The following is a 22,691-nucleotide window of genomic DNA, read 5'->3' on the forward strand; positions in this document are numbered from 1 at the left end:
ATGAAACAAAATTTGTGGAGAGAATTCCCATTATACGCAGGAATGCGGAGTTTCTGCTAGTATGGAAACATATCAAGGATCCTCCTCATAGCAATTGGTGGGTGGAGCATCTTAAGGAGGAAGGGTATGCGGTTCCAAAAATTATGCTAGACATACCAATGGATAGGATCCAAATAATTCCCCCAATGATAATCAAGGCTTCGTGGGTCAAAGGGAATTCAAAAGCTAAAGATTCCTCCTGCAATCAGCCTGAGAGAATGCCTACGGATAAGGCATCACCCTCTATCATTGACCTCGCAGATATGGAAGAATAATGGGAATAGACTTATATAGTACCTTTTGATATATAGGTTTGAGTATAGCTTGTAGAATTTTGTGCTATTAGGACAACACATATATTAATGGTATAGTAATTACTGGTTTGTCTATGCTTTCCCCAAACCTGACTTCAAATATTATTTGACCTAAAAGAAACTAGGCTGTTAATTTAATAGGTAATTGCAGTACTTGGGTTTTAATATAGTAAGTATTATGTTTAGTAGCCAGTAAATTTCATGATTGTGACTATTTGAGTAGATTATGGCTTTGGTCTCCATTTCTTAATATTCAATATATTTGACTAATGGGTTATATTGCAGTCTAACAGGTAATTTCTATGGCTTGAATTGATTATTTTAGTCATACCGATAAACATCTTTAGACATATACAGGTTGTTGGGTTTAAGTTTATTTACTTTGAGTCAATATCAGATAATGAAGGAATTCTTTGTTGTGTTAGATATGAATCTCCTATGATACGTGGATATCTATGGCTAGGAGTAGATTGTTTCATGACTAAATGCAGGTAGAGGAGTCTCTATTGCACCTAGTAAGGGAACGATTCTAGTCATAGACATAGATATCTAATATGAGGAGCTTTTAGGGGCCTCTATGTTCTTTGGTTTTGGTTTTATGGTTATAGCACCTTCTAGGACTGGTTGGATTGATTTTACATCCTTCTTAGAATGTTTAACACTGATAATGAAATTTAATTATCTACCTTTGATGAATTAGCAAGAACAGTTAATAAAAAATGTCTCAACTTTTTATGATGGATGGTTAGTTAATCTACAGTAGATAATTAATTTTGAAAGTTTTTTTGGACTCTACAGACTCACAACATGTTTTTTATGAGGATCTGCTATCAGCATTGTGAAATTTATTTAAGACAGATTGCTGATGATTAAATTATATGAGGATGAACTATACTAATAATGTGGTTGAAAAAGGTTGTTATGTTTGTTTGTTGCAGGTGCATTTAAGCAACACCGAAGAGGAGAACCCGATGAAAGCAAATTTGGTTCATACAAATGGGATTGTTGTATTCTAGGTTTAGTCTCAGGATTTGGATATTATGATTTGTAAGGCTTAGTTGTATCAGGCCATTTGTATGCTGGAGGAAATTAGTCGTAAGGTTTGACTTTGTGATCATCTTATACTTACTTCTAAATTTTTGGACCCTATGGGTCCCAAGCAAGACCGAAGGTTTTCTTGACTCTGTTCTTTCCTACCAGTGCCCGCACTGAATGGAGATGTACTTAGTTATATATTTTATGAAATACTTTGGCTACAGCCTTTTACCTAGCAAAAAAAAAAAAATTATATTTATGTAATATTAACTATAGTTTTTACATTGATAAAATAATATAAATAATTATAATTTAATACAAATTTTATAGTGAAAAATATATATATTTCTTAGAAATATAATTTTTTTTTAAGGATAAGTGATATTCTTGATTAGGATAGCTCCCTATATTGCTTTCAAAAAATATTTCATGAAAAACATCACACTATGCCTCTCCAGGCCACACACACCAAACACCCAACTTCCCTGTAACCAAGCACACCAATTTCCTTATGACCAAAACACCTACTTACCTATGACCAACACATCGACATAGTATACAAGGTGATCAACTACATGAGGTAATGTAGGATCTGTGACACCAATTCTCCTAACCTGAACAGGTAGTCTGAGGATTCCTCTGTTAGCCACCAATCATTTGAGCTCTTGAGTTGTCTGAACTCTTTTAGGTCCTCGTTCTTCACCCCTTGTCTGGATACTGGCCAAGTATCTACAACAAATCTTCTCTTTCTCCTCTTCTCTGCCTTTCTCTCCCTTTCCTCCTTGTCTTTTGAATCGGGGTCATCTGATTCCTCCACTCCTCGCTCATCTATTTCTTCCTCATCCTCTTCCATCTTCGATTCTTTTTCTGAGTCTGAGGAGTAATAAGTGGATGGTTTAAAATATACCCGCACAATGCTTTCCTTTGAGCCATCCTTAAATTCCAAAAGAGCATTGGCTACTGCATCCCCATTCACTGCTTTCACAAAGTCCCCAATTACTTCTAAGCATCTCTCTTTCGACTCTAGAACAACCACCACAGGTGCAAGCATCGCCTCATAAATGAAGCCATCGCACCAATGCCTCTCCAAGTTGAGTGATACATCTACCATCTCTAAGATTACCATATAAATTTCCTCCCCTATGTTGAACAAATCCAAGCATTGTCTCTCAACCGACTCTTCACAATTCATACAGTTCATAGTAGCAAACGGTGCCATCCTGTTGCAATACTTGAAACCATGCCTCCCTTATTTCTCTGTTACCCACTCACTACCAAATCTTCCCTCAATGTGTTTCCTTAGGTCAAGATGAAAGTCTTTAAATTGAGTTGGTAATCAAACAAATCTTCCAAACTCTCTGTCCAATGCACTGCAAATATGGTCCCAAATCTTTATTACTTGATTACAATCTCCTCTTGTTGTCAATTACATGACAAATTCCTCCTCCATCATACCTGCTCCTTTGTATAGACAGGTCATCCGAAAAGATTGATTACTCTCTTAAAATGTGGCTTAAGGATGCATTCCCTCCTTCTTTGTTTAAAGCATGCTATACAAATGCCTACTCCTACCACTTGCAGAGATAAGGAGAGTACTTCACCCTATTCCTTCACGGGGAGGATTAAGCCTGTCAATTTGGATAGTCTTTTCAAGAGCCTCCAAAATATCTTGAGGGCTAATCATCTTAAAGGTCTCCTCGGTTTCAACTCCCATATTGGCCAAAAAATCTGCCACCTTATTGCCTTCTCTGAGTGTGTGAACTAGGCCATATTCCCCGATTTTTTCTAATAGAAATAATTTTGGGAAGCCACCTATTTAGCTTCCAATTGATGAACTTTCACTTAATCACCCCATTAATGATAATCTATGAATCCCCTTCTATGATTACTTTTGAAAGATCTCTATTTGCACATGATTTCAATCCTACTTTCAATGCTCTAATTTATGCTTCATTGTTGGTACTCTCTCTAAGATTACCATAGGTTCCTTGTAAGAAGCACCCTTCCTCATTCCTTAGGACAACCCCAAACCCAACCTTTCCTTGATTTCCTTTACTAGCACCATCAAACTTGAGTTTGATCCATCCCTTATCAGGTGCATTCCATTTAACCTTCTGCCTGTCTACCTTATTGACCTTCATCTGCACCTGTCTTGTCTCTTTGAGTGACCATTTGGATTCCATCACCTTGTCCCAGTTCATGTATCTTCTAATTTATTTTTTATTTAGATTGAAGCTAATTACTTCCTCTATGGCTTCTTTAATCTTGAGTATTAATTTGTCATTAGGTATACTGAATTCTTTGAAAATTCTTCTATTCCTTTCTTTCCACATATGTCAGACTAGCAAAGTCGGGCCTACTAGCCAAACATCCCCCCACTTGGAATTAACCAATTAGGCCATGAACTAAGGAATTCCTTCGTCTCTTCATTCCTGATAGCTTTCAGTTCAACCATATCGAACAACCACCCCCAACATGAACTCGCCACCGGGCAGGTGTACAACAGATGGTTAATTGATTCCTCATCAGCATACACATGACACACCAACTTGGTATGGTGATACCTATTATTTTTCAATGTATTCCTCATCATCACTCTGTCGTGTAAAGCAATCCATAAGTAAGCACCTTCTTTGGGAAAATTTCTTCTATGCCAACACAATCTGTACGACCAACATGGGCTTCTCGTTCTGCTCCTTTGAACTTCATATCCCTATTTAACTTTGTAATCTCCTAATTTAGAGGCACACCATGAGAGTGAGTCCTCTGCCACTGTGTAGAAAACCAACCTTTGTTTCAATAAGGATTCCAGTTTGGCATAAAGCTCTATACTTCCTACATTTATATTCTTCCACCTAACTCTATCTCCCTCCTGACCAGGCCCATCCATGTAATTGGTTACCTTTTCGCCAACACTCTCCTGGACTTGCAATACCCAATTATGATCTTTGAAGAAGTCTGTTAAGGGTCTTTCACCCCCCCATGAATCATACCAAAAATTGGCTTTTCTTCCATTCCCAATCTGCCAGGATAAGTGGTCAGTGATGAGATTTCTACATTACCATAGAAAATTCCATACTGCTAAGCCTTTCTCAATATTAGCCACCATAAATATTATGTATGGATCCTCAAAAATCCAAGAATTTACATCTCATAACTTTGCACCATAGTCTCTCCAGATTTTTGTACATCATCAGGGATAATTTGGCTCCTAGAGCCATATTTTGGAGGCCCATTTTCCTAAACCCCGCTCCTCCTTCCTCCTTTAAGAGGCAAGCAGTATCCCAAATGATTAGAGGGATTTTCCTCTCATCCTTCACTGATTCCCATATGAATCTCTTTAGCAACCCATCAAGCTTGTTGCTAGCATTGCTCATCATCTTGAAGCAAGTCATGTTGTATATTGGTACCGCCGAGAGAACTGACCTAATCATCTAAATCCCGCCCCCTTGGGAAAGCCATCTGTTCTTCCACAAGACAGTTTTATCTTTGCACTTATTGATCACTTCCTTCCAAATTTGAGTTTTCCTTTCTCCTGCATTAATGGGAATACCTAGATACTTAAGCGGAAAGAATCTGATCTGAAATTCCAATTTATATACAATCTTGGCTTGAAGCTATCTGCTTATGTTTAGGAAGTAAATCTTTGATTTCTCCTAATTCATAAATTAACCAGAGGCAGCTGAATATTCATCTAGTGTGTCCTTAATGGCTATTGCCTCCTCCATCGAAGCCACTCCAAAGAGGAGCGTATCATCTGCAAATTGAGAGTGAGTGATAGGCTCAATTTGAGGATGGACTCTAATGCCCCTCCACAGTCCCATCCTACTGCGATTTTTGATGTTGTTACTCAAAAATTCAACTACTAGCACAAAGAAAATGAGACAATGGATCTCCTTGCCTCAAACCATTAGTAGCCTCAAAGAATCCAAAAATCGAACCATTCACCAAAAGTGAAAATCTTACATTAGAAATACAAAACTTGACGCATTCTATCCACTTATTGACAAAACCGAAATTCCTTAGGACATGAATTAGAAAGTTTCAAATAACCCTATCATAGGCTTTGGATACATATAATTTGATGGCCATACCTTTCACTTTTTCCTTGACCATAGAATGAAGGACTTTCATCACGAGAACAATGTTGTCCATGATCTCCTTTCCTGGAGTGAAACCATTCTGATTTTCTGATATCAACTTTGGGAGAATCTTCTTCAATCTAATGGACATTGCCTTAGCTAGAATATTATATATAGAGTTGCAAAGAGAAATAGGGTGGAATTTCGCCATTGTTTCAAAACATTTCTTCTTGGGAATAAGAGCTAACATCATATGATTGATAGCCTTGATGAACTTCCTCCTCTTCCTGAATTCCTCAACCACCCTTTGGATATCATCCCCCATAAAATCCCAACATTTCTAAAAGACATCTGCCCTAAAACCATCTGGTTTGAGAGCTTTGTGAGGATGGAGGGAAGAGGTAGCTTCTTTCACCTCTTCAAGAGAATATGGGGCCACCAATAAATTGTTATCTTCCTCAGACACCAAGTTTGCTATGGAATCCTCCACCAACGGGAAGTTAACAGTAGCCAGAGAGATGTCTCTGCCCAGGGCCTCTACAAAGTGTTCAATGGCCGCTTGTTCAATATCCTCTGAGGACACACACCACCTATCACCACCATTTTTGATAGCAGAGATCTTATTGAGAGATCTCTTTGCCTTGACTGAGGCGTGAAAAAAAATTGTATTTGTATCACCTTCTACAATCCACATCTCCCTTTATTTGTCCCTCCAATATATTTCCTCCCTCTTTAAGATTTCTAGATATTGCTCTTTTAGTCTCTTTTCCCTTTCATATTCAAAGTTGGTCATATCAACTGCCATCAATCTAGAGTTAAGCAATTCTAATTCCTCTTCTAATCTCAATTTTTCAGAGAAGATATTGTTGAAAGATAATTTGTTCCAAATTTTAATCTTGTATTTAAGAATTTTCAATTTCCCGACAAAACAATAACTTGGGGAGCCTGAAAAAATACCTGCCTTTGACCACCACTCCCTCATGTTATCTAGGAAGCCATTATCCCTCCACCACATGCTGAGAAACTTGAAGTAGCTTCTCTGTTTGTTCTTTTCTTAATCCAACTCCAATAACAGTGGATAATGATCAGATCCAGATTGAGGGATAATTGATGTGGAAAGATCAAACCGACCCAAAATCCAAAAGTCTCCAGCAAAAAATCTATCCAATCTTTCTGATATATTTGAGAAGTTGAGCCTTCTATTTGTCCAAGTAAACCTGCCAGTATAAGGAATAATGTGCACCACCTTAATGGTCTCAATGAAATCCCTAAAGTCGTCCATAAATTTAGAATTTTCTCAGCCCTCCGACTTTGTCTTCCATTTCTAGCAATGCGTTAAAATCTCCAGCTACAATGACATTGTTAACTGCTAAAGTGCCCACAAAAGTAGAAATCTCTTTCCAAACTTGAAGATTCTCTTCTGTTTTAGTAGGGCCATAAACATTAATAAGAGGGAAAAAAAATTGATCTTTGTTTCTTTTGACACTACAAGCCACCCAATGAAAATTGAAGGCAATCGGTTGAACATCGATCGAGTCGGGATTCCAAAAAATGCCCAAACCCCCAAAAGCTCCTCTAGAGGCCTGAAACATTCCATCCCATTTATATAGAGATTTCAAAAACCTCATGGCTTTTTCATCACTTAGCTTGGTATCTTGAAACGGGACCACGTCTATGTTTAATTTACTAATTGTCCTCTTGACCAAGCATTTTTTGTCAGGGGTTGTTAATCCCCTGACGTTCCATGTAAGAATCTTCATTTCCCCCCAAGGGAGGCGGATCCTCCCTTGGTTCTTCTCATGAATTCCACCACACTAACAATACCTTTTTCAGAGGCTCTATCTTCTTTGACTTGTTTATGACTTCTCTTGCCCCTACTCCCCTTGGCTCTTCCCAAGAGGACATTAGTAGATTGACTAATACATCTTGGATCAAGGTTATCCAATCCATCACTCTGTTCTCAGCCTTCCTTAGAACCTCTTTCATACTCTCTCCGAACAAGAGGAATAAATAACCTCAACACTTTCCACTTCAGTCTTCTTCTCCATTTCTTGTTATCCACTAGATTTTGAATCCTCCAACATTTGGGCCTCAGGTTCCCCCTTCCTAGGGTTTGATTTTTGTCTTGATATCATCCCACCATTTCTTTTCCCGAGGCCACAATGGAGGGAAGACAAAGGACATCCTTATTGGGTTTGTTCTTCTCCACCCATAATTACTTGGGCTTTGTCCTCATAGAAGATCTTCTCCAAGCTCTCCTAACAAATAATCTACAATCCCTTTTTGAATGAAATCTACTTCCACAATGATTACAAGTCATTATGTATTTTTCAATCTCTACTTGTTGATTCCATTTCCCTTCCAAAGAGATTAAAGAGATATGAGTTAGAATTTCCTTAACCGCAACGATCTTTAATCGAGCATAAGTATACAGATCCTTTTCCACAATATCTTCATCAATTTCAAGCAAATTCCCCAATGACCTACCTATTTTCTCCAGACTATGATCCCCCCAGTATTCAATTGGAAGATTGTAGAGTTTAATCCAAACCGGTTTATCATATGTCACCAGCGGAAGGATTAAAATTTGGTGACCACGACTAAATGTAAACTGGATGTTTGCCTACAAACTAGTTTTCTTGGTAGACTATTTTATTTTGCTCCAAATTATCTGTGAACACCACCACAAAGAATCCTCTAGGTATGAATTTTATCACCATACTCGTTCCCCATCTCTTGGTAATCCATTCTTTGATTGTGGCTCTTGACAATCTGGGTCCTACGATTCTACCAATAATTGCTAAATCTACCCACAATGACTTGTCCTCTTCAATATCGCTGGTCAAGTCGATTTCACACTCCCCATTCTCTCGATCTCCATTAACAGGTAACCATTTTTGCAGAGAGGAGCCTCCCGCCATCGTTAGAAATTTCTATTTTGTTACATATCCTTAAAAAGCGTAATCTTAGATTAATTTAAAAAATTTATATAATTATAATTGTAATAATAAAATTAATCTCAAATTTAATTATTAATTTTTAGTATAACATTATATTCTTTTAATTATATTTATGTAATTACTTCTAATTAGTCTTAATTAAATAACTATTAATAATTATAAAAGTAAAAATAGACATTTTTTGAATGACAATGAAAAAACATTTAGATTTATAATTAAAAGAATATTATTTTTTTGTATATATTAAATTGATTAAAAAGTTGGCCTTCTAATGGGCTTGCTCGGGCTAATCTAGAATCTAAGAAGGTGAAGGTCGTGGAGTGGTCTAAACCGAGAGAAGGATGGTATAAAATTAACTTTGATGGGACCTCGAAGGGTAACCCAAGATCGTCAAGAGCTGGATTTGTGGCACAAGATTGGGAGAGCAATATTGTAGCAATTTGATGCAGGAGCATCCCCGGTTCACAACAATCTTGCATCAACCAAAAACATTTTCCTTTATGTGTGTCTCGATTTTGGCTCACCGAATACTGTGGAGTTGGATTCTACTTGAAGACTTGATCATCCTTCTTGCTCGCTAACTGTATCGCATTTGGATCACTTTCCAACAAGATATCACTACTGGTTTCCCTGACAGTTTCTTGTTATCGGTTGTTCCTTTGTTACCGGTTGCATGAGACCTATTTTGGTGATCTACCAGAACCCATTCCGAAGCTTGCAGAGCCTTGGACATTGATCTCTATGTTTCTTGGTGTATGGCTGACCTTCTACGTTTGATCCTTTGGATTTTTTGGAGGAATCTCTTGGCAGAGGCCAACCTTTGTTATTTTCATGTTAGGTCTTCTTCTTTGGGTTCTGAACCCTTTTGGGCCCACTGGATCCTTTGGATCAATATATATTTGTAATTATGCTCTAGAATGAATCAATTAGAATCAAGAGGAAAATCAAAGAATCCGATATCTAGACTGTACATAGAAGATAGATCTTTTGATTCAAGGTCCTGGTTGTGACCTATTCTACCAGGCCTATGTGTCGGTATGTTGTAACCCGGTTGTTATTGGTTGGATGTAATCAAATTTTATACAATAAAATAACCTATTTTGCATTGCCTCCATCATATATGTGTGTTTCCCTTGTGTTTACTCTTGCTGATTGGTCCAGATTGATCTCTTTGAGGTCCCTCCTTACTGGTAACTGCTTCAAGTGGTATCAAAGTGATGTTTCGTTTCAGAGGTTGCATGTCCTGAATTTCTTGTTGTAGGGTGGCGGATTATGGATCCGATCTGCAATTACAGAAGAATAGCATGAATCGATGGTGCGAAGATGAACTAGGAATGGTGGAGCGGGCGGGAATGCAGACCCTACTGTGAAGGAGATGTTGCGAGGAATAGCAGCTTGGTTAGAAGTCATGGAGACAACCTAGAGAAGAGGGTGACATATTTAAGATGTAAGTGAATATGAAGGAGAAGAAGCTCTGGTAGAACAAGTAAACCTACCAGCGGTTGATCTAGATGAAGAAAGGTTTTTAAGGGTTTTGAGTAGGGCGAACACTAAACCTTATTTTACCCCACTGGAATATGATGGGAAGTTAGATTCAGATGAATTGATGGATTAGATCTCAGAGATGGAGAAGTATTTTGATTTTGAAAACACTACAGAAGAGAGGAAGGTGAAATATGTTTGTACCTGGTTGAAAGACCACATGTCTCTTTGGTGGTAGCATTTGCAAGTTGATACACAGAGAAGAGGTAAAAAGAAGATTAAGACATGGGATAGGATGATTTCTAAGTTGAAATCAAAGTTTGTGTCTATGAATTATCAAGTTGATTTGTTTCGGAAGTTGCAAAATCTGAGACAAAAAGAATCTAGTGTGAAGGAGTGCACCGAAGCATTTTACAAGTTGAATATCAAATCCGGACATGTTGATGATGAAGTTGAAAAAATTGCAAGATGTTTGAACGGATTACAGATGTCTATACAAGGTGAACTCAGTATGATCAAATTGGAGAGTGTTGAAGAGGCTTACCAGTATGCCCTAAAGGCTAAAGAGAAATTGAACAAAAGATATGACTAGAGACAGAGAGGTAGAGGTGGAAGGTTTACCTGAGGAAGATTTCAAGGAGGAAGAGGAATCGGTACCAATCAGAACAAGGGAAAGGAAGTGAGAAAAGAAGGTAATTCACACCGGAAGGATGATAAACCTTTCTACCATAGGAGAGAACCGGATGGTTACCAGAATGAGAACTTTGTAAGACAGGACAAGAGGACATTTAGAGGAACATGCTTTAAGTGTGGAGGAGAAGGACACCATGCATTTGACTGTAAGAAGACAGAGGCTATCGGAAGAGCAGCAGTGGTGCAAGAAAACCCCACCATATCAAACAATAAACCAGAAGATGGAGAATTATTGATGATGAGAAGAGATTTGTGTCATACCGGAGGAGATGAAGAGCCCTTGTAGAGGAAGAATATGTTCAAGACCAGATGTAAGGTATCCGGTAAGTGTTGTAAAGTTGTTATTGATAGTGGTAGTTTAGATAATCTTGTTTCAGAAGAGATGGTGAATAAGTTGAAATTGGAGAGATTAAAATACCATAAGCCTTACTAGATAACATGGATTGGGGATGAACATAAGTTGTTATTAAGTGAACAATGTTTGGTGAAATAGAAAATTGGGAATATCATGATGAAGTTTTGTGTGATATTATGCCTATGGATATTTATCATGTTTTGTTGGTTAGACCTTGGCAGTTTGATAGACAAACAATACATGATGGGAGGAAGAATACATATACTATTGTGGCCAATGGGATGAAGAAAACCTTGTTACCTTTGGAGGAACCTTTGAATAATGAAGTCTGTACAAATGTCATAATCTATTTATTAGATGGGAGGAAATTCATGGATGGACTGAGACATGAGAATGTGTGTTTTTCTTTAATTCCTAAAAAGACCGAGAAACCGGAAGCAGAAGGAGAACAACTGGAAGAAATAAGAGATTTGCTGATAGAAATTGAGGACATCATTTAAGATAATGTACCTGATGGATTGCCACCTATAAGAAGTATTAATCATTGCATGGAACTGGTTCCCGGAGCTAGTTTGCCTAACAAAGCTACACACTGGTTGACACTGGCAGAGAATGAAGAATTGAATAGACAAGTGCAGGAACTGTTGAAGAAAGATTTGATCAGGGAGAGTGAGCCCTTATGCAGTACCAACAGTATTAGCACCTAAGAAGAATGGAGAGTGGAGAATGTGTACCGATTCGAGAGCAATAAAAAAGATCATAGTGAAATACCAGTTTCCTTTGCCTAGGATAGATGACATAATGGACTGTTTGAGTGGAGCAAAATACTTTACAAAGATAGATTTGAAGAGTGGATATCATCATATCGGGACCAAATAAGGTGATGAGTGGAAGACAACATTTAAAACAAATGAAGGACTATATGAATGGTTGGTGATGTCTTTTGGATTAACTAATGCGCCAAGTACTTTCATGAGGCTGATGAATGAGGTATTGAAGAAATTCTTGGGTAAGTTTGTTGTTGTGTATTTGGATGACATTCTGATTTTCAGTAAGACAAAAGAGGAGCATTTGTTGTAGTCAAGACAAGTTTTGCAGAGGTTGAGAGAAGAAAAGTTGTTGATCAATATCAAGAAGTGTACTTTCATGAAGGATGAGTCAGTCTATTTAGGATTTGTGATATCTAAGGATGGTTTGAAGATGCACCCTGAGAAAGTGAAATCCATTGTTGAGTGGCCTACATTGGAAAGAATTGGAGAGGTAAGATAATTTTATGGACTGGCTAGTTTTTATCGAAAGTTCATTAGGAATTTCAGTTCAGTTTGTAACCCTATGACTGAGACCATGAGAGGAGATTGGAAGGAACTCAAGTGGACCACCCAAGCAAACAAAATTTTTGAACTGTTACAGCAAAAAGTGACTGAGCAACCTATGTTAGCTTTACCAAATTTCAATAAAGTATTTCAAGTGGATTGTGATGCAAGGTGAACAAAAATAGGAGCAATCTTGATTCAAGAAGGGAGGGCAGTAGCCTATTTAAGTGAGAAATTGAATGATGCCCAGAGGAGATATTCGGTGTACGATCATGAGTTTTATGCCATAGTTCAAGCCTTGAAGAAATGGAGACATTACTTATTGCCTAAGGAGTTTATGTTGTACACAAATCATCAAGCTTTGCAATATTTGAACAGTCGAAGTAAGTTGAATCAAAGACATATGAGATGGGTAGAATTCTTGTAGAGTTACACCTTTGTGTTGAAGCATAGAATTGGAAAATGTAACAAAGTTGTTGATGCATTGAGTAGAAAAAGGAATTTGCTGACTAAGATGAGAGTGACAGTATTAGGTTTTGAAGATTTGAAGACCTTGTATGATGAAGGCCCGGATTTTGCAGAATCTTGGAAAGCATGTAGAGAACCGGTTATGGTAGATAGAAGCAAATGGTTGGATTAATTCATTCATGATGGAATTTTATTCAGGGGAGTTTAGTTGTGCATACCTAAGAGTTCCATGAGAGAGAACCAGATAAAGGAGAAACATAGTAGAGGACTAGCTAGACATTTTTGGCATTGACAAAACATTTGCATTGGTGAGTGAGCAGTAATTTTGGCCCCATATTCATAAGGATGTTAAGAGATATGTGCAAAGTTGTAGAGTTTGTCAAGTTGCAAAAGGTAGTAGCTAGAATGTGGGATTGTATAAACCTTTGATAGTACTGGTAAGACCTTGGGAGGATATAAGAAAGGATTTTGTACTTGGATTGACTAAGACACCGAAAGAAAATGATTGTATATTTGTGGTAGTGGATAGATTTTTGAAGATGGCTCATTTCATACCTTGTAAGAAGACATCAGATGCATTGCATGTAGCAGACCTATTTTTCAAGGAAGTGGTGAGATTGCATGGATTACCTAAGAGCATAGTTTTAGACAAAGACAATAAGTTTGTTGGCTATTTTTGGAGAACACTTTGGAAGAAGATGAAGACAGATTTGAAGTTCAGTTCTACTTTTCATCTACAGACTGATGGATAGGCGAAAGTTGTTAACCAGAGTTTGGGAAAAAATTTGAGATGTTTAGTGGGAGATAAAATCAGAAGTTGGGATTTAATCCTTGCACGAGAAGAGTTTGCCTACAAAAATTCAATGAATAGAAGTACTAGAAAAACACGTTTTGAGTTTGTTACCAGAGTGCACCCTAGAGGTATATCAAAATTGAGAGACATTAGCAGTGAAGACCAAAAGAGTTCAGAAGCAAAAGATTTTGCAGATCACATGGCAACATTGCATATTCAGGGTAAACAACATTTGGAAGACATGAACAACAAATATAAGGAGAAGGCATATGAGAAGAGCAGACATAATAAATTTGAAGTTGGCGATGAAGTGATGGTATATATGAGAAAAGAGAGATTCTCGGTTGGAACTTATAATAAGTTGCAGATGAAGAAGTTTGGACCCTGTAAGACTTTGAGGAAGTTCAGTTCTAGAAATGCCTATGAAGTGGAGCTACCAGATAGTCTAATTATGTCACCCATATTCAACATTGCAAATCTTCATGAGTATCATGAACCAAAATTCAGTAAGGACATTGTTGCAGACTTGGAGAAATAGTTGCCCCGGAAGGAACCAGATCAAATTAAAGAGATTTTGGATAGTAGAATTAGGTGTAATACTCGAAGTAGTCAGTATAAGGAATATCTTGTGAAGTGGAAGGACATACCAATTGAAGATTCATCTTGGATTTCTCAGGTAGAGGCAGGCCGCCTTGGTTTTCCTCTGACCCTAGCAAAGTAAGAGGATCACTTTTTTTCAATAACCCTGGATGTCTGATGTAGGAGCATCCCTGATTCACAACAATCTTGCATCAACCAAATTATTATTATTATTATTATTATTATTATTATTATTATTATTATTTATTTTTTATTTTTATTTATTTATTTATTTTCTATTTGCAGTTTCAGTTTTTCTTTCTGTGTGTCCTAGTTTTGGCTCACTAGATCCTATGGACTTGGATTCTACTCGAAGACTTGATCATCCTTCTTGCTCTCAGACTGCATCACATTTGGATTACTTTCCAGTAAGATATCGCTACCGGTTTCCCTGATAGTTTCTTGTTACCGGTTGCCTGAGACCTACTCTGGTGATCGATCGAAACCCATTATGAAGCTTGTGGAGCCTTAGACGTTGATCTCAATATTTCTTGGCGTATGGCTGACCTTCTACGTTTCATCTTTTGGATTTTCCAAAGGAATCTCTTGGCGGAGGCCGACCTTTGTTATTTTCATGTTAGGTCTTGTTCTTCGGGTTTTGATCCCTTTTGGGCCGACTAGATCGTTTGGATCGATATATATATATATATATATATATATATATATATATGTATATATGTATATATATATATATATATATATATGTATATATATATATATATATATATATATATATACATATATATATATATATACATATATACATATATATACATATATATATATATATATATGTATGTATGTATGTATATATATATGTATGTATATATGTATATATATACATATATATATATGTATATATATGTATATATGTATATATGTATATATATATATGTATATATATGTATATATATGTATATATATGTATATATATGTATATATATATATATATGTATATATATATATATATATATGTATATATATGTATATAGAACAAAGAGGGGTACATACATATACATATATATATACATGTATATATATATACATATATACATATATATACATATATATACATATATACATATATATATACATATACATATATATATACATGTATATATATATATACATATATACATATATATACATATATATATATATACATATATATATACATGTATGTATATATACATATATACATATATATACATATATATACATATATATACATATATACATATATATATATATATACATATATACATGTATATATATATATATGTATATATATATGTATATATGTATATATATGTATATATATGTATATATGTATATATATATACATGTATATATATATGTATATGTATGTACCCCTCTTTGTTCCAATTTATTAGCTAGTTAGCTAATAATTGGTACCCCAAAAATTGATGCAAGTTAGCTTAGACACTAAAATTGGCGGGGCGCATAAATTGTCGGGTTCTGCCGATCGCCTTTTAGCCCAATTCCTGGCATTTCGACCCCTACTATGAAGCATTCTTAATTAGTATACATGTATATATATGTGTACATGTATATATATATATATATATATATATATATATATATATATATATATATGTATATATATATATATATATATGTATATATATATATATGTATATATATATATATATATGTATATACATATATGTATATGTATATACATATATGTATATGTATATACATATACATATATGTATATGTATATACATATACATATATGTATATACATATACATATATGTATATACATATACATATATATATATACATATATGTATATGTATATACATATATATATGTATATACATATACATATATGTATATATATATATGTATATGTATATACATATATATATTTATATACATATACATATATGTATATATATATATGTATATGTATATATATATATGTATATACATATATGTAATTATTATCTAGAATTAATTAATTAGAATCAAGAGGAAAATCAATTGAACATCTAAACTATACATAGAAGATAGATCTTTTGATTCAAGGTCTCGGTTGTGACCTATTCTACCAAGCCTGTGTGCTAGTATGTTGTAACCTGGTTGTTATCGGTTGGATGTAATTAAATTTCATGCAATAAAATAACCTATTCCGCATTGCCTCCATCATATCTGTGTGTTTCCATTGTGTTTACTCTTGTTGACCAGTCCAAATTGATCTCTTTGAGGTCCCTCCTTATCAATGACTACTTCACAATTGGAGCTTCAAAACATGTAGAGGGAATGAACAATGAAGTCAAGGCTTAGGCATCTAATGAAGCATTGAAAATGTAGAAAAAATTAGGCTTCTCAAAAATACAACTTGAAGGAGGTTCATTGATTATTATTAATGCAATAAAAAGGGTGAAATACATGCCTAGAATTTGAATAAATATATAATTGTTGCCAAGCATTTATTAGAAACTTTTATGGAATTTGAAGTTCGGCATGTGATGAGATCAAAGAATGACATGGCGGGCAAGCTGTTGATGGGCAATGACTCTTGATGATGGGCCAAAAAGTACGGAGGAAGATTTTTATAATCTTGAGCTTGATCTTTGGCTTGGAATAGTTTGTCATCGTTTTTAGAAGCTATTAATGAAAGGATGTGGTGGTGGGGTGATGTGGCATGGGTAGCACTTGGTGCTCACAATTGAGGATGGGTAGCAACTTCATTTTAATATGGAGGCCACCTTTTCCTTGATTGCGCCAAGGCAACAATTAACATTTATGGGCAAAGTCACTAAGAAAAGAATGAAAAATATTTTCAAATTTGATGAAGATATTTTATTCAGATAAAGGAAATCCTTTTGGCTGAAGAGTTTTTTATAACTAAACACAGGTTTAGGATTAATATAGACATTGTGTTAATGGTGGCGATGTGGGGGTTGGATGAAAAGAAGATGTAATGGGTGTTGATGAGTTGTGTGAAAAATGATTGGTTATATGGCCTACATTTGATGTTAGGAAGGGAAATTTTAGGGGCATGGTTTGTGCTTGCAAAGGTGGCCAAGGGCATAGATGAGAAGACTCCTCAATAGTTGATGTTGTTTATTCACTAGGTGTAGGGGACAAACAAGGATGAACACCGAAAAAAGTGTATATCAGTTGGGATTCATTAATTCATTACCTATGGGCGAAGGAACAAGAGTGAGCCAAAGGAAAGAGGAGGCAGGGCTGGAGGAAGAACCAGAAGCAAGATTCGAGATGAAAGACCAGTGGGTTAATAGGCCTTTGAAATCAATGACAAAGAAATGAAAAGAAAAACACTATTTTTTGTTTAAAGCTTGTTTATGTAGTTACTTGATTGATTTTTATATGTTTTAAACCATTTGATTATATAAATGGGTGTATAGGGTAGAATACTGGTAAGCGATGGTAGGTTTTGGTTGATGCTTTGTCAGACCGTGGACATCGTTTTGGAGCAAATTTTGACAATGTTTATTTTTGATGTAGGATAGATGATACTGCAACTTATATACTTTATTTTGAATATCAATAAAATACATATAATCACCAACAATAACAAAAATGATTAAAAAAATTATGATTTTCAAAAAGAATTAAAAAGAGAATGATTTCAAAAAGATATATAAAATACAACTATAAATAATACATATAATAATTAGGCTTATTTTTTAATAAAAATATTTGTATTTAATTTTTCATTTAATTTAATTTAAACTTGTTGGTTAACAAATTTGTCCTTCAAAGAAAGTATAGAAAATGACTCAAAATGCCCAGGAAGAAGGAAACATAAGTACCATCAGTTGGAGAGATTATCATGGGATTTATAATCTTCCTCTGAATTTTAGAGGTACAATTCCCTCGTAAGATTTATTTTTAGTTTTCTGGGGTATGCTTTTAACCAGAAAGCAGAAAAAGCCAACTAACATCTGCTCATCACCATGGCACGAATGCGGTTATAAATTAAGAGACAAAGAGAAAGAGAAACAAATAGCACAAAGACCATTCACTTAGCTTCTCCACCACAGCAAGACAGAATGAAGGTTTGATATTTTCCTTTTCAGATTTATGAATGACTAAAACTCAAAGATTTTATAACCAACATATGCACAATTAAATTGGACAATAAAGCATTTAAAGACAATTTAGATAATTCAAAAATTATCCCAATTTGGAAGAACACATTCAGACTCAAAGATTTAATATATAATTCCTCCATTCTTCAAATACATAACAAATAGCTCAAAGACCATGCTGCCCCTGGACAAAAACCATGTCTGAAATAGAAAAATATGCCACCCCTATCTCCTTTACAACAACAAAATAACAACAACAAATTTACAATGAAAAAATTTCCAACAGAAAAATTAACCAAAACCCCTTGTTCTTCTCTTCTCTGTTACATATATATAGCCCCATTTTTTTGTTTGAGACTTTCAGTTTTATAACTCATTCTTGATAAAGGGAATAAATTCACATTCCCATTAAATTGGTGCTCTTAAAACCGATTTAAAACATTTTAAATTGTTGCACATAAATGACTAAGAAAGTTTTAATTTTTCTTGCAACAACTTTTTATTAAATTTACCACAAATTAATCGGGCATCTTGGGGTCATGAAAATTTGCGAGCTATTATGATATTTAAAATTACACACGGGTTTTTAACCATTTTTTAACAGCTCACCAAATCAGGATACTTCCTTTGTAAACTTACCCTATCAACCATATTGTTGCATTGAGAAAATATTAAAATAATACATCATGTGAGCTCATATGGTCATAAAATTAAATCTGGGAGCATTTAAGGCCAAAATATTAGGTGGGTTGTCTTTAGATTTTGAAAATTTGCAACTCTTTTTTGGCAGCATTTTTGGATTGGCGGATATATGTGCAGAATTAGATTGTCAGACTGAACCGTTGAACTATTGAACTGACTGAACCTTTTTATGTTGGTTCGGAGGTTCAACGCAGAATAAAAATTCATAACTTTCAGCTGAAAAACTCCATTTCCCACGAAATTTTGACAACAGAATGAACCTGAAAGATCCCTGATGGATCCCCTTGCTGATCTGCTGTAATTTTAAAAATAATAAACTATATTTTTTTGTGATTTTTGTTGATGGTCTTACAAAATAGAGAGAAGTTGCAGAATGTTTGGTTTCTTTTTGTATTTTTTGAATATATAAGCAAGTAATGAAAAAAGAACAACAAATAAGGAAGGAAACTGAAACAAGTAAGAACATTCAATTAAATCAGAATTGATACAAATCGTACTAGTCAGATTTCTAATTTATTATATCCAGATTATTCCCTACGCACTGGGGATGTGCTTACATCCAATAATGGTGCCAACTGAAGGGTAGATGATGAACACAAACCAAGAACACTAGCTATGGCTAAATGAAAGTCTTCACCACTTCCAGCGTATAGTGTACCTGCTGTAATGGTGGCATCAAGCTGAAACAATCATGCCCCAGCTGGGAAATTCAACCACGCTGCTGAAACCCTCACCAAGCAATCTGAATCTCCAAAAGGTATAGCACATACACTCTGACCAATAATGCCAATGCCAAAAGAATCCACTGCCAATCAATAGCTGAGGGCTACGTCCCAGCTAGTACCAATCATGGGGTTTGCGTCCCAGATTGAAGAATTGCTCTACCAGAGCAATATCGCACCAAACAAGTTTTAATATGTAAAAGATAATGAGAAATTAGGTTTCCTTCTCCTTATATCTCTTTCCTTCCAAATCGAACCCTAAAGATATATGAAAAGTGCACTTTTAATATAGAGTCATATTTCCCAATATTGGGCGCCCAAGTATAGAGAAAACACCACTTTTTCAATATAAAATAGCTCCAAGCGCCAAAAGGACCCTGGCAAGTGAAAATCATTTAGAAAAGTTCAAGACCTTTCCAACGAGCTATAACACATGGGCATATGAATCCAAATGAAGCCAAAAACCCCTTATTACTTCGAAATGGCTATAGACAACCTTATTTAAAATATTAAAATGCTAACTTAGGAAATATTTAAATATATTAAAAATATAACCCAAATAGCTACAGAATGCTCGAAACACACCAAAAGCCTAAAACTGAACCTATCACCTGTCAACTGGCAGTCTCATCCCTAAAATCTAGGGATGCTCCTAGAAACTAGGAAACACACCCAAATCTCCTGAAACTAAAACCAAGGAATGGTCTCATGGAACCCCAACCATGGACGCTTTCACAACCTCCTAAAATGTAGGAACTGCCTCCTAAAATGTAGGAACTACCTCCTAAAATCAAGGAACTGCTCCAAATTGGTCTACTACTGCCAAAAACACCAAATCCAAACACTGAATATCCTAACTGAGCCTCTATCCACCATTGCCAGCCTACAAGACTCCATAACAGGCCTGGATCTTGCTTACCCATTTTTGTTGACGATCATTGAGCTATGTCTAATCAAGGAAATACTTCAAACCGTTGTGGTATGTTCTTACCACAAATTTGCTGCCAACAAGATACTGTCTCAACTTGGCTAATGCATGCATAATAGCCAACATTTCCTTATCATATGTAGAATACAACCTCTCATTATCATGCAACTTCCTACTCTCATAAGTAATGGGATGTCTGTTCTGCATCAACACCACTCCAATTCCCACACCTGAAGCATCACACTCAAGTACAAATGACTGCGAGAAGTCAAGTAGTGCCAAAACTGGACAAGTGCTCATAACCTCCTTGAGTTTGTCAAAGACCCCCTGTGCCTGTTCTATCCATCTAAAAGCTCCTCTCTTTGTGAGGTCTGTCAGGGGTGCTGCCAATTGAGAGAAGCCCCTCACAAATCTCCTATAGTAAGCACATAGACTGAGGAATCCATGTAACTCAGTAATGTTCTGAGGGCAGGGCCAATCACTAATTGCCTGAATTTTCTCCTCATGCACCTTCACCCTATCAGCACTGATCACATGACCCAGATATAAGACCTCTCTAAGTCCAAACTCACATTTGGACAACTTAGCAAATAGAGGCTAACTCTCCATGATGCTAAGTACCTCCTCAACATGTCTGAGATGGTCCTCCCAAGTACGACTGTAAATCAGGATATCGTCAAAGAACACTAGAATCGACTTCCTCAACTGCTTGTTGAAGATATGGTCCATACAGGACTGGAAAGTGGCTAGTGCATTGGTAAGGCCAAAAGGCATCACCAGAAACTCAAAGTGCCCATAGTGACAGTGGAAAGCAATCTTGTGTACATCCTCTGCTCGTACACAAATCTGATGATAGCCTGAACGAAGATCAATCTTAGAGAAGTAGATAGCTCCATGAAGCTCATCCAACAACTCATCAATGCGTGGAATAGGATATCTATTCTTGATTATCTTCTTGTTCAATGCCCAGTAATCAATACACATCCGCAGAGTCCCATCCTTCATCTTAACAAGCACCACAAAAGAAGTAAAGGGGCTAGAGCTAGGGCGAATGAAGCCCATGTCCAACAACTCATGAATAGTCTTCTCAATCTCATCCTTGTATGTTCTATGATGACGATACAGAGTGGTAATCACTGGCTTAGCTCCATCCTCCATCTCTATCCCTTGCTCAAACCCTCTATCTGGAGGTACACCAGGAGGTATGTCACCAAAGACTCTACCATGTCGGTCCATCACCGACAGAATATCAACATGAAACGCCCTGCCATCCTGAGGTGTAGGTGTTTTGGTCTTCACCAAACAACGTGTAGCCCAAATCACATCATCATGTCTAATAATAGTCTCCATCCTGTGAGAGGACACCTCTTTAGGTCCATTGTCTGAAGCTACCCTCAAAATTATCTTCTTCTGGCCAAATAGGAACTCTAACTGCATGTGGTGGTGATCAATAATATACCTCCCAGTACCCTGTAACCACTGCATGCCCAAAACCATATCATAGTCCTCCATAGGTAGAATATAAAAGTCATTTATCAAGGTATAATCCCCCATCTGAATGCTAAGTTGTGGAATCCTCCTAGTATAGCCCAAAACTGCACCATCTACAACCTTCACTCCAAAACCATCGAATACCTCAGACTGTAACCCACGCCGCTCAACCAACTTTTGATCAATGAAGTTGTGAGTGGCCCCTATATCTACCAAGCTCATGACTCACTGCCCCTGTAATGTACCTTTCAATCGAAAGGCATGAAATCTAGGATAATTGGAAAGGGTAGCCATAGTCACTTTTGTTGTCGCCAAGGGTTCGAGAATGTCTATCTCCAATTGCGGTTGTTCCTACATAGTCTCCTCTAGGCTGTCCTCAGTATCAATGTCTGGTATCTCCTCATCCCCAAACTCGGATGTTACCTCAATCAAGTGAACCTTGCCCTTACCCATGCAATGATGTCCTGGTTCTCAAGGCTCTTTGTAGGGAAAACATAGTTTCTTCCTCCTCAATTCATTACGTGTCTCTTGGTCCATCCTGGGAGGTCTAGCTGACTGTCCATCTCTAAACTGTGAGGTGTTGGC

Source organism: Cryptomeria japonica, chromosome 8 (genome assembly GCF_030272615.1).
Source record: "Cryptomeria japonica chromosome 8, Sugi_1.0, whole genome shotgun sequence".
Lineage (NCBI taxonomy): Eukaryota > Viridiplantae > Streptophyta > Pinopsida > Cupressales > Cupressaceae > Cryptomeria > Cryptomeria japonica.